Source organism: Anneissia japonica, unplaced genomic scaffold (genome assembly GCF_011630105.1).
Source record: "Anneissia japonica isolate Jap-2015-1 unplaced genomic scaffold, ASM1163010v1 scaffold287844_len763494_cov143, whole genome shotgun sequence".
In the NCBI taxonomy this organism is placed as follows: Eukaryota; Metazoa; Echinodermata; class Crinoidea; order Comatulida; family Comatulidae; genus Anneissia; species Anneissia japonica.
Genome location: NW_022739814.1, coordinates 204,632 through 220,083, shown reverse-complemented (window position 1 = coordinate 220,083; position 15,452 = coordinate 204,632). Strand labels below are relative to the sequence as shown.

The 15,452-nt window shown below is 31.6% G+C and overlaps 1 long non-coding RNA gene across 1 annotated transcript; it reads left to right on the top strand.

The window, feature by feature from the left end:
• Nucleotides 1-190: 190 nt before the first annotated feature.
• Nucleotides 191-2,946, top strand: LOC117118045. Its single transcript, XR_004446990.1, has 2 exons — nucleotides 191-307; nucleotides 475-2,946. It is a non-coding gene; the product is annotated as an uncharacterized LOC117118045 (long non-coding RNA).
• The last annotated feature ends 12,506 nt before the right edge of the window (nucleotides 2,947-15,452 follow it).

Here is a 15,452-nt window from a genome sequence, read left to right as displayed (position 1 = left end):
TATGAAAAAAAAAATGTTGCACATACTTTTTTGATTTATCAATGTCTATTCTACATCATATCCAATTTTTTAAAAATATAGCAAAAAAAAATGCAACCTCTGATATTGCTACATTTCGGACTGGACTAGGTGTTCTCTAATTGGTGGGGTATTTAAGTAGATAGAGACATTATTCAATGAAATTATTTGTTTTTTCCAGTGACTATGAGGCATTGAAAGAAGAATTGCGCCACCTTGTGCAGAATTTGATTGACAACTTCTTGCAGCCGAACAAAAATAACCTCCAATCGAACATTTAAATCAGAAGGTGAGACGTACAAAAACAACAAAAAATGGGGACTGATTTAACAATGGAGATTCTATGACTTAGATTCCACTGCAGTCTCAATAATGAAAGCTAAAACTATTAAAAGATGCTGATCTGATTGCTCTAAAGGGTAACTTGGACAGCGTTAATGACACAGCCAGATGCAGTTTTTTTCAGGTCTGTGAGGTAAATGCTGCTACGAATGGTCTGCATCAGGGACAGCCGTTTCCTTGACTCATGATAACAAGACTGCTCCCGATGATAAATCGTGTCAGGATGCAGTCTGAGTTGGCCTTCATGACTGAAAAATATGCTAATTAGATATATAATTATCGTATTTAATATTGATAAGAACCTACTACTTGCAGGTACAACATGTATAATGTTCAATAAGCTTCAACATTATAGCGCGAACATAAGCTAGCTGCCTTGATGTGCTTAAATTTTGTCAGGATAAATCAGAAATATAGATTAGTATTAAAACTAAACTTACTGCTAACCTAAGCATGGTTGGACATTACTTACAGGGGCCTGTTTCTACTGACGAAAAAAAGAACCGTTCTTAAGAACCATTGTTTTAAGAACGGCTTTTTTTTTGTGGCAGTACAAATGGGGTCCATAAGAAGGAACCATTCTTTTAACATGCCAAAGAACGTTCTTTGGCACAGAATAGAAACAATCCATGCCTAACACGTGAAGAGTAGTTTCTTACTTAATATTGTATACATAAAATTCATATTTTATGTAGGTTATTAATGTCGCTATTATCCAAAGATGTAAGAATGTGTTTTTATGATCATTTGAGTCTTTTATCCAAAAAGCTTCAAGAGATGATTTTTTAATTACTGAAAGTATGATCTTAATCTGCAGTCATATCCTTAATTTTTGTTGTAGAAAATTTCTGTCCAGAATTTTGAACATGAGTGATAATATATATGTTATGATTGGCCTTGAATGAAAGTGTAGTCATTTGGAATGATGGCTATGTTATTTATTTACAAACTGAGTGATAAACAGTTTGTAGGAAAGCTTTTTAGCACGAGGGTCATAAATTAGATGAGATAACTTGTGTTACACGCCTATGATTATAATATTTCATTGATAACTATATTAATAAAAGAACATTGATATTTACTATGATATTGCATTACAATCTCTATTTGAAATTTAGTTGTGACTTTTTTTATTGAGGTGCCCACTTTAAATGTAAGTGTTTGGATATAAATGCTGTAAACTCCAGAATTTTTTCACAAATAAGTGAAATCAACTTCCTTGTTTTATTTCTATAATTTTTACCTATATGATTACAAGTTTTTAACATATTTAAACCTCTTAAATTAGCTGTTCAATGTTTTAATTGGATATTTTATTGTTTCCTGTATTTTATGACAGATTATATATACTTAAATGAGCCATTCAACGTTTTAATTGGATCTATGATTAAGATACTTCTTATTCTTTTGAAATCATATAAACTTAACATTAGTTGATAGCAATTTATGATTACCACAATTAATTACCATAATTAATAAAAAATGTTGTTTGATCTCAACATGAATAGTTTGCCAAGTCTATTTAATTACTTTGTGACGTGCATAAAAACAAGATTACTTTCTGTATTTAAAAATCAGTGTTTTTCAAGACAGTGGTACCATGGAATGTAAATTTATAAAATAGCTTGTTTTAGAGTACAAGCACCCCCCTTTCTTGTTTCTTTTCTTCTTCCTTCTTGTCTTCTTCTCTCCCATGCCCCAACCTTGGATCTACCATTGTAGGAGCGTTTTGGTGCAGCTTGTAAAGTGTTCGGACTTCTGATTGTGAGATCGGAAGCTCGAGACCGACGCTCGTCGCCTTGCTTGTGTCCTTGGGCAAATGCACTTTACTTACGTTTGCCTCTCTCCACCCAAGAGTATAAATGGGTACCTGATTGTATGGCATTGAATGTATGGTTTGTGCACGTTCAAGCAGCATTGACCAGGAATACTCCCCCAGTGAGCAGAGAAGGTTGCACACTGTGCAGATCTGCCAGTTAGTATCCAGTGACCAGGAAAATAATGATTCCAGCGCCTTGTATAATCGCTTCTAAATATTTGCGGATTGTGAAAGGTGCTATATCAATTTATGGTTCTATAAAAAAAAATTGTTAATATTTGACATGTAAATGTGGTTCTTCCCTTCCAGCCTCTAGGACCTTGGTACTATATCAACAATTAATAATATTAATAATTATCAACATCAGTAATAATAATTTTTTTTTTTTTTAGCCTGTTCAAACAAAAGGATTTTGATTTGTCTACCCTGTTTAATTAATGTATGTTTTATTTTCTGTATTTTTAGTGTCTTCAGCGTTGCATTATGTAAAATGAAGTGTATTCTTTATATGTTTTCATTTTTAGATCATGTAATCAAATAAATTAATATTTTTTATTAATTTTAAAAGACCGCCTGAAATTAAATTCTATTAGGTTGGTTTGAAAGAGTTTGTATCTGTATGCTATAGTTGTTTATCCTCAGCATTATATGATATGATTACATCCTTAGCTTGATGCTTAGGTCATATGTGAAGCCTATTACAGATATATGAATTAATAATGTTTATCAATGGAAAAAATTGTAACTAGTAAATATTTGTAAATGAATTAAATGTCATCCAATTTTTTTTTTATGATTTTCATCATTGTAGAAAACATACTTGTGTGACCTCTTCTTTCCCCTGAAAGAGTTATGATTTTTTTAAAATTTAAGATAATCCAGTTCATTGTTTTCATAAAAGTGTATAGGTATGACTACACTGTAAACCCCTCTTCCACTTTAACGGTTGCATCACATGTTTCTTTGATTTATTTGTGATGTGAATAGCTTTAGGTTCTGCATTATTATATTCAAATAATTATATTATATCCTTTATGAATATATTATTTTAATAATTTACTTATTGTTTTTTTTGTTTTTTTTTCCTATTGGGGCTAAAAATATGATAAAAATATATTAACGACGCTCGAGTATTACTTTTCAGTGTTTTTACTATATTTCTAGGTTTCCTATTTCTACGTAATCCGCCCATGTCTCAGCCACAATATTTTGAGGCCAATATTATTTACGAACCCAGTTAAACTTATTTACTAGCCTATTTCAGCGTGCTAATTATTACATTTAGGCGAAGCTTGTTGTAGACTGGCATACACGGTACCAAAGCTCGTTTTTACTATGTTTCTACGTCAGCTCATCAGTGTTCTAATATAGACAATGGGTCGTGTCTCATATTATTTGTTATATTTTGATTATTAATTATTTTCACTTGACTCGCATAAATAATTTTGTTTGAAGAACATTTATATGCAGTTGTACTTTGCAGCACTTCACTTGCAATTTGCAATTTCTAGTTTACTAATGTCTATTAGCTCAAATAAAGTTTTAAATCGATTGAAGTGAATTTTCTTTTTAGATTTTATTTTTGTGTTTGCAGAAAATGTATGAAGAGATAAACATTTTACACTATTCAAAATTCAAGTTCCATTGTGTATTGTAAATGTATTGTTAATAATTTAATGCACTTCATTGCCTAGGGGATGAATTCGTATGGTGGCATTCGGCTAATCCTATGAGTGATATAAAAATAATGTTCCTGAGTGCAATGGGAAGAATATGAAAGATGGACTGTTCCATTCAATATGCCAGAGTTTAATTGAATGGCACAATCTACCTTTCAATGAATGAGAAGATTTTTTCCATTCCAAGAATATAAAATTTATTTTTTTTTTTATATAAACAATTACAATAGATTCTTGTTATTTCATATATTTTGAAAACAAAGTTAGGTTTACCTTTTTTCAAATGGAACAGCCTAACTTCTTTCAACTAATGAATACATAATATTAGTTGGAAGCTTTAAATACACAAAATGAATGGAAATGGATCTAAATTACATGCAGAATTGATGGGAGGGGTTGGGAGAATCACTTAGTTTGCTATTAGTAAATGGTGTAAATGCCCAATGTCAAATGATATTAAATCCACCAATCAAATGACAAGGATTAATTTTGTTGTTTTATATAAAAGATTTTTGCCAACCTGTTGAACGTAATGGTATTTATATGCTCTATTCTTTTGAAAACCAATCAATTGAAGTAAATGCTGCCTTCATTAATGCTACTACCTAGTGGGTGGTACATTTGGGCATCTGTCGAAAAGAGCTCACCCCCACCCCCATTCGGGGAGTAAAAACATATTCGTTGGGGAGAAAAAAAATAGTGATTATGTAAAATCGCTTAAATAAGGTTTTTTTTAAACCCTTAAATTGCCATAGTTCACAGTACGGTCACCCCTCTATATGTATTGTTTATAAAAAGAATGTTTTGTACTCTCTTGAAAATTATGGAAAAAGATGATCCCTGACCTGGGGCAGGAGCTGTTGACGACGATGCTATACAAGATCAGATTTGAGCATTGGAAATTGGTGGGAAGAATTCAAGATGAAAAAATATGTTTGATTATGTTCCAAGGTATGGAACCAGCAAGGAAATAAGGTGGAAAAAACCCAGTTTTATGCAATTTTATTGTGACAAAACACATGTAGGTTTTATCACAATAGGTGTTCTGAAAGTAAGAATTAAGTATTAATATAAAAGTAAAACTAAACACGTGATTTATTTTAGAGTGCAAGGTACAAGGTACATTCTGTAGGCAAAATAGGTACAGTTTATTTATTTTTTCTATCATTAAACATTGTAGGAATGACCATTTCCACCCTAAAAAAAGAATTTAATGAGCATTATACCTACGTTTATCTTACTATACATTTTATGACTGATAATGTACGGATATATATATACTACCATAGACATGCTGTATGTATGGTAACCATAATTTTGCAACAAAAAGACAGTTTCAAGAACAATAATTTTGGGGTTTCATTAGTGAACACAAAGTGTAAACTCACCCACCCAAGCTACAGACTTATTTCCAGTTTCAGGTTGTGATTGGCCAGTAGGTCTACACCAGGAGACCAAACCTAGAAGACGATTCATTTTTTTTTCATTTCAACCGTCTGCTAAAACACAAAAGAAGAGCAGCAAACGGGATAAAACCATTACCAATAGTTAATCCACTTCACTGGTTTTTACACATACAGTGGCTAACACCAGTTTAGCTTAGATACTTGCATTGTAAATATTCTAAACATTTTAAATCCTGGGATTGTAGCGAGGGTGTTGTCGTAATTGTACAGTATTCAGTAATCATCACACAATCAATACAATTCTAATTATTGTATTATGTGGGTAGCATGTAAAAAGAAATTCACAGAAATTATTATTATTGAAACCTTGTGTGTGTTGCTTCACTAAAAGTAAGATAGATGAAGGCCTACAATGCTCATTAAAATATGTGTACATTCCTGTACGGTACATAAATTGTGGTAATGGTCATTGCTACAATGAATAACAGAAAAAAAAAATAATTGTACTTATTTTTTTATCCTTTAGGCTTAGTGGGTATCTTGAACTCTTAATGTAATGCCTGAAAAAAATAATCATAACATTTAGAATTTGACCACTATAATTAAATTTTAAATATTTTTTACACCAACACTAATCAATTCCTTGGCCTCAAAAATATATATAGGCACCAACATCGCCATAATATGACTTCAGATAAAAAAGTTAGATCTTTCACATATTTTGACATGTTTTTTCTCCCTCGTTTTTTTTTTTTTGGGGGGGGGGGGGGTGTTTTTTGGGCCGCACTGTCCCATTTTTCAACCGATTTTCGTCAAAAGAGTCAAAATGCTCAGGACAGTAAACTAAAATTTCACCCATTTACAGCCAGCCACCACTGTAATCATCACCATTATGATTATCATATTCTCATGCACCATAGTCATCACTATCATAATAAACATCATAATCATAGTTGTAATCATAGTCAGTAGCAGCATTTTTTTAAATTTCATTTCAATACCCAAACTAACAAGTGAGATTTGCCACTTGCAGGAGGGTAAACGGTATATAGGTACAAGAAGAATACTATCGTCATCATTGTCATCATCGTTGTCACTATCAGTCATTATCATAGTCATCATTATTATCGTCATTGTCATAGTCTTTATCAACATCATCATCATAGTCATAATTATCATCATCAGTCATTATCCTTATAATTGTATTATAACCATCGTTATCATAGTCATAATTTTTTCACCATCATTATGGTATAGTCATCATCATCTTCATCATCATCAGCAGCAACTCTTTATCATACTTCGTGAATACCTGTTATCATCATCATCATAGTCATTGTCATTCATTTATTATCATCATCTGTTCAACACCCTTCATCAAAGTCATCACCAATATCTTAGTCATTATTATAATCATAATCATAATCACAGTCATCAACACCATCATCATATTCATCTTTAACATCATCATCAACATCAACTCTTTATCTTGCTTTGTGAATGTTTGTATCTTATGTTATTTTCAGCCTTATACAATAAGGAAGTACAAGTGTGTAGCAAGTATGGTCACAACATCTCACAATCCCAAGGATGACAACGACTACAATGTCTACTGGCAAAATAGTGCACAGGTGCATGGCGTTGAATTAAATCTAGCAATCACTTACTTCGAATAATAATTACAATTATAAGAATATTGTGTTTAGTTAAACCTATAAAGACCTTTTCTTGATACTTTAAAATATCTGATGTCACTTTTCTGAGAGGGTGATTAAGCACTACATATTCAACAACAGTATAACAAAATAATTATATAATAACCACTGATTCTTTTTCTGGGCAGCTACAGTAGCTAAAACATTTGATTTATTAGAACATGTTCCTCTTATATTATAATATTTTTTTTTATTAGAACATGTTCGTCTTATATTATATTTTTTTTTATATTATAAAAACGTTTCAACCTTTATTCTTACAGTTTACAACGCCAACTGATAAAAACATAGCAATGCAGATGGAGGAAATCCTGGCATCATGGGAAAGGTCATGGCCGGACACTTCCGTCATTTTATCAAACCCTCTACTGCAGCATCCCTAGATGAAATAAACAATTGTAATTTAGTAATTTATTTGGAAAACTACATTTTTTTTTAAAACAGTAGCACACTCCAGTGGTTGCGGAGATATGATGACCCTATACCTATGAAATTTGACCCTGACCTTTTGACCTTTCGCCACATTTTGAAAATGTGTTGCCAAGCCAAAAATAGTTCTTGGACCCCTTTAAAACCTTTTCTGAAGTTAAATTCTCTGGACCTCCAAGTGCATACAAAACTGGGTCTGGCTACTAGGGTATGTATCAGTTGTCCGGCAAATACTTTCATTCTGATTTAACTCTTATAGCTGACAAAAAGAAATACATGTCATGTATGGGTGTTGAAATAGCAATATTATGCAGATAGAAATATGGGGTATTGGTTTCTCGTATAACATGTTTAAATATAAAGATGCATTCCAAATATTCCCAGTCAGTACCGAAAAAAGTGAAGTTAGTACATATAAAATGCTGTACACATTTACTGTGATTGCACTAATTTATATATTCACCATATAGCAATTGTTTCTACTTATGTTAATAGGACAACCGTATTTTTTTTATATGGTCCTCGTATCCAAACTCTACTTCGGATCGTCACCAAACTTTTTTTTAAACATGACAAACTATTATAGAACTTTTTGTTTTGACTCAACGATAAGGTTAATGTCTGGGACGTCCTGAGTTTAACATTCAACAAAAAATTACCCTTAAATCCATTTAATTGGTCCTCGCATCCACACCCTATTTCAGACCATCACCAACATTTAATCATTTCTTCATTGGGTCATACCTAAGACTCCCTGTAATTTTCTTTTGGCTCTGTGCAGCAAACAAACACGAAACACAAAAATGTGACTCACACCCCCCCCCCCCCACAAAAATGTGACTCACCCCCCCCCCCCACACACACACAAACTTACATGACTGAAAATGTATATCTTCTGGCCTAAAAAAACTTGTTTGTTTGCTGTCATCCGCCGCCCCTAAAATCCCGAAAATTATTTTTTTTTTCCAAAAAGGTTTTTTCTTTAAAGATTTTTTAAGTTTAAAAATTCAAATGAAAACCACTTTTTCGTCGATTTTGGCACATATCCGTGTTATATGAAAATGTTTACTATTTTAAATTAAAAAAAAAAAAACAAAAATATGATCGTTTTTCCGTGAAAAAATGACAATTGTACAGTTTTCACGATGTTTCTATGATTTTACGAGAAAAAAAAATGTTCGACCCGCCCCTGTCTTCAAATTTTTACAATTTGACGGCAAACTATTTTTTAGGCATAATTAATAATAATAATAATAATAATAATAATAATAATAATAATAACAATAATAATAATAATAATAATAATAATAATAATAATAATGATAATAATAATGATAATAATAATACAGCAGCTACCCGAATGATCACATCGAGCATTTATTTTACCATAGAGAAAAAAGAACTATGAATTTGTGCTTGTCTTTGGTTTTTCCCATTGCAAATTTTTTTTTAGTAATAATAGTGATGATAATATCATTAAAAAAGTATGCTGTTAAATTCCTTTTTTTTTAGTATTACTGTTTTTTGTCTCTGGCATAATCCAGTTATGAATAGATAATATAAGAATAAAAATAATATTATAATAATAAATCGATAATTTAAATTTACTTTTAAACCATGGTTAAATCAATAACTATTATTCATTTGTGGGGTGTCTATCTTGTTTGTGATTAATTACTATTGTCATTTTGTTATTTTTTCTTTCATGTTTGATGTTCGGGGCTGCCACATTTTGTTTAGAAACCTTATTCCTCATTGACATCTGACACCCTCCTGTATTTGAGGGAATAAATATATTACTAATACTGTTACTGATACGGGCATTTATAAGTGTCTTTTCTATGTCGTTATAAAGTGCAATTATTTGAGCATGGGAAATTGGTGCGAACAGTTTTATGCAATTTTATCATTGTGACAAATAAATGTAAGTTTTATCACAATACTTACTGTACATATCATGACTGATAAGGTACGGTATCGACTACCATAGACATGCTGTATGTATGGTAACTATAATTTTGCAACACTTAAAAGGTTTCAAGAACAATAATTTCAGGGTTTCATTAGTGAACACAAAGTGTAACTCACCCACCCAAGCTGCAGACTCATTTCCAGTGGGGTCCTTCGGGGTGTAATTGGCCGAGACCTACACCAGGAGACTAACCCTAGAAGACAATTCATTTTTTTTTCATTATAACCTTCTGTTGAAACACAAAAAGAAAACAGCAAATGTTAGATCCTGGGATTGTAGCGAGTGTGTTGTCCTAATTGTAGAGTATTTAGTAATCATCACACAATAATTACTATTTTAATTATTTTATTGTGCGAATAGCATGTAAGAACAAATGTACATGAAATTATTGTTATTGATAATCAAAAAGGTTTATTTTTTAATTAGGTGATCTATACCAATAAATTAAAATCGGAGGTTTACTATTGGGAATAAAATAAGTTCAACACACATTAATTCTAAATCAATTGTTACCAGATCACTACGTAAAACACGATTGCAGTTAAAATTTTTATAGATAGAAATACCACCACCTTCTTAGTTTCTATACTTCCGATACAATACATACAATACGGTAGTTATCAATTTCATCTTCGGAACCAGAGATAAAATTATGAAGTCGGGTTTCACATAAGCAAATATCAATATTTTGGTTATTTAACATCAAAAAACGAAATTCATTGATATATTTGTTGAGAAATATATATTAATGTGGATAATTTTTGAACTTCTTTTTTTGAACATTTAAAATTAGGCCTATTTTTAAAAGGTTGGGAATTGCTACCATTTATACATAAAATTAGATCTTCGTCTGAGATAGGCCAATTTACTTCATTATTGTCACATTTTAACAATTCAGTAATTTTCTTTTCTGACAGGATCAGTGTAAGTGAAAAGACGATTCAGTATCTGTGATGACTTGGCGTAGTTTGATGACGTAGTTTGCCAATCCCCTTTTATTGAGATGTACATCGTTAAGAGTTCTTCACATAGAGTGCATTGTTATAGATTCGTGGATGACAACATGCATAAAAATACAACCCTGGCGCAGCAATTAATGCATTTTCGAATATAGAGAGAAGGTACATTTCAGGTGGCATTTCCATGAACACCCCTGTGGCGTAGCTACCGCAGTGAAACAACAATAAAACAATGTTTTATTGTGACATTGAACTACTGTATCTGCTACATCCAAGAGAGTGGCGTAACGCCGTGGCCGGTGACCCTGTGGCTTTCAGAGACCATGGGGGCCATTTTTGGTTCCAGTTATATGAATTGATTATTAATGTTTGACATTTCAAATTTTAACAATATTTAATTTTCGGAACTTAGATGATTTTTAAAATATTTAGAGGTATAAATATAAAATAACAATTAAATATTTATAAAATAATATTAATATTGTAGCAGCAGTATGTTAGTAAAAACTCAGGCCCGTAGCCGGGGGGGGGGGTTATGGTTCGGGCGAACCCCCCCCCCCTTTTTCTAGTGAACCCCCTGTTTTCTAGCGAACCCCCTCAATTTTTTTAATGAGTCCCACTCGGACGGAATGTCTGTTTTTAACTTACCCAGCATTAAATCAAAATTTAGCACCTAATTCATTATTTGGTGACCCGTTTTTAAATTATAGCCTGCGATAACAAGCCTTCATTCATAGAATATCTCAGCTTCAGAAGTTCGGATATTTAAATTGAACGCAACTCCGGCAAACTATGAATTTACGATGGCTTACATATAAGGATGGCAAACATCGATAAAAACCCGGCTCCCGTCTCAACTTTTACTGGACTTTGCCTGAATGTTTGTAAGAATATACCAACCGGTAACGAAACTTGTTGCCGTCTACCTAGAATAAATGGCGCCACTAAACGAAGCTAAAGTTTTGCGACTTAATCACCTGATTCTGGACTGTGTGGTTAGTAAATTTCATAGCCATACTGTCCACAGCGCACACTAACCTATTTGCTGATGGAGCACTTTTGGGAAATTGACTCCTTTTTTCCATACCAAACAAAATATTATTAATAAGCCAACATGGTCCATCTCAGTCATCATAGCCACTCACAAAATTAGGAAGGTTGTTTTCAACAGCAGACACACACACAACAGAACGGAGTGCGTCAAAACGAGTGTTTGTTAATTTTTAGTGATAAAGAATTACTAAAACGTCGTAGAATAACTGACTTTTTTAGTCCACTGTGGCAAAGGAGAAAACGACAGATAGTCCTTTAAGGTGGGTTATTTTCACAAAAACGTGATGCAATAATGAAAAAAATGATTATTATTGTTCGTTTTCAATATTTTCCTATTCTTCTTTCTTCCTATGCTTTTTCCATATTTTCGTTTAAATTTAATTTGTTATACTAAATACATATTTACGCATATTTCTATGTATAGTATTATATATATATATATATATATATATACATTTATATCATTTTAATACAGATTTACATATTTTCTGTAATCTAGAAATAGGTCTATGTATACTGTCTGTATTTAACATGTTTCAATCTTTTGCTTTATTTAAATATCAATTATTATCATAAATTTTAATGATTACATTATTTCATATAGTATTTTAGATAAATTTATAAACAATTTTAAATATTTAAATATAAATTATGAAACTAAATACACGTAGATCAGATCATAAATAAAAATGGACATATTAGGCCTAATAATCTTTATCTATTCATTAACACGAATAACATTTTCAATATTCTAATCAATTTTTATATAGCCGGAGTTAGTTTTGACCTAGGCGAACCTTTGCTAAAAATGTACACTTTCTACATCAAAAGGGTTCTTCTATGAATGGAATGACCTGTTTGAAGCACAAACTCCTGTAGACCAAACCCAGTACCGTTACGATGTTTAATCGTACGGGAAATTTACTCACGATGCAGTACCGTTACGACTTTTAATCGTACGGGAAATCCACTCACGAAATATTTTCTAATTTTATTATATTACTACCTTTTCATTACATAGATCTTTTCAAAACAAAACTGCTTTTATAACATTATATAGACCTATTAAACACAAAAACTGCTCTAGCTTCGGGGGCTTCGCCCCCGACCCCACCGGGGCCCTTAGTTTAGGCAGGCCCCTGGGCCCCACGCCCAGAGAACCTCCCCTTGAAATGTCCTTGCTACGGGCCTGAAACTCTATAGTATTCATTAATTTTCCTATTTTTAAATATGATAGCATATTGCACTGTGTATTCGTAACACGTTTTATTTTGCTTATTGTTTATATTTCACGATACCGCTGTTATTGTACAGTATATAATGTATTAAATAATGCACAGAGTATGGTACACCTGTGCATTCATAACACAAGATTTTATTTAATTAGGCCTACATCATTGTATACGTTATGTATTTGACAATTCCTGTCAACTCGTATAAAAAATCAGAGCCATAGTCATTATAATTATTCATATTGTATTTATATAATGTGTTTGTGTTTCTTGCATCTTATCTATTAATGGGTGTATTTAAACAACTCAATTCATTTAGTTATGGCAGTGATAAGAGATTAACTTTTGAACAAGTTATCGTTTCGCAATAGACCTACATTGATTTAAAATAGGCCTACAAATTTTAGGCTAAATTGGTCATTATTTTGAGTTATGCTGCTATCTTCTGTGTCCATATACCACATTATCACAGTAGTTGGGTGCATTTCTGGCGCGCACCCTTTAGCATTATGTACAGGGCATTTTTGTATAGGCCTAAATGTTTTGAGTTATACCAGATGAGTAGGATGCCCTGAGAGTCAAACTCTTAAAAAAAAAAATTCCCTGTGTGAGTGTCCCTCATTAACATTACACACACATACACACACACACACACACACTCCAGGTGACCAAGTCAGCTATGGGGATCTCTTTGGTGTGCTGTGAACATACAAAGGCATGCGCAGATCGAAGCTTTTAGGCCTGTACATGCACTATCACTCTCATATATAAAACATCTCTATTTAAAGAAAAGTTACAAGGCTGACCTAGAGGTCAAAGATACTTGATATTTAGAGACCACGTCAAGAAAAATATATGTTTTTTTTTTACTTTTTTTTTCTGACTTTTAAATAATCCGAGAAAAGTTTAGAAAACAATAAACAGAAAAGGTGCAAAACTTAACATGTTTCATCACTTAGTTTTAGTGATAAGTTTTTACTGGTTTTTGTGAGATTTAAAGAAATTATCTGAAGTCTGGGATGAAGAAAACATATATTTAGTAATGTACATTTTATTATCAGGACCATTTTAAAAGGTGTTTGGCTGCCATATTTAAATGTTTTGCATGCTTACGGTGTCTAATGATGTCAGGTGTGATCCATTTTATTTTTTTTAGTTTAAGTATAAAAAGTAATATCAAAGATAATTGTTGACATTGTTCAATAGTCAATCCGATAAATAAAAAACACCAATTCAATAAATATCGAATGTGCCCTTCCAAAAACTACTCAAAACTGCTTTACAGCAATTCACTATAAATATCTGTCAAAATAAGACATCACAATAATATACATTAAAAAAAAACAATGTTTTGTGTATACTGTACATGATCGAATACTTATAGTATTAATAGGAAGTTTTTTGTATATTTTAATGGAAATTTTGGTAGAACGAGCACAGGAGTTGGCTCCAGAAACTGTTTATAAATCAAGGATCAATAACATCGTACTGTAGTCCATTCTTTAAACACTTTGAATAAAACATTTAAGCATAATGTATCTTAATAACTTCCCTCTAAATAAAACAATTTTCAAACTCAATTTAGTGCCAGCCTTACTTATGCTTAATAATGGTCATATGACAACTGTTTTACCCAATTAAAGTACTCAGAGCTTATGGTGGCACTTCCACATCAACCACTAAACTTCCCTACGTCACTCAACCGAACATTCATGCCCCTCCCCCACCCTTTGCTTATGGCTAGATCTTTCCCTGAACACCGGAAAATTAATTATATTCTTGTGGCTAGAGTAAGGCATTTTCCTAGAAAAGCTTTTCAAGAAAATCTGTCTATGAATATATTTCTGTTGTTTTGTACAAACTCACTGTTTCCATTATTTTAATAACTGGTTTTCCCCTTTACTTTTTTTTCATTTACTTATTAGTTGGGTCATGAGTTTCATTGTATAGAGATAATTTAGCAGTACTATACGGAACAAAATATATAATCACTATTTCTATCATGTACATAACAATAATAATAATAATAATAATAATAATAATAATAATAATAATAATAATAATAACAACAATAATAATAATTTATTTGGAATCGTCACTTTTATAACAGTCCTCACTTGTGAATCTGCTCCAAAAGTAAAAGACAAGTAACAATGTAATGAAGGTAAACTTTTACATAAATGACATATACATACAAGCAAATGAGTTTTTAAGACAATTTACAACTAACTAGATCTACAGAATTAAAAATAACCAATAAGATAGATATTGAATGAAATATATAAATAAACAGTAAATATTAACACAAAAATACTAAAGTTACAAATTTTACATTTCTGAAGTTACAAAAAAAAAAAAATTACAATACAATAAATGACATATTTAAGCAATGTGAAAGACAATCCATAGGCTACTTCAAACATTTTTATTAAAAGGAAGATCTTCTTTTCCATGCTTTACAAATAAGATTTACAGAATTAGTCAAAGAATCCATATGAGTCATCTTAAAAAAAAAAAAAAATACAATAAACGATAGACAATGCTTTATTCAGCCAATATTTACCCATGTGCGTTCCATTCATTATGTGTTTTCGTTCTAGCACGCCTCACAATTAGTGTGATTGGAGTACCAATCACAACAGATGAATTAGCAAAAATCAATTTGAAAATTAATTGGTTGATAGGATTAGAATTATGAACACTTTCAGTTCATCAATATTTGAAGTGTATTGATTTTGAAGAGCTGACACCTATATTTACAATTGCTTTAACCGACAGATGCACTGATTATGTTTAAATTCAACAGATGTTACTGCAAACAATGAGTG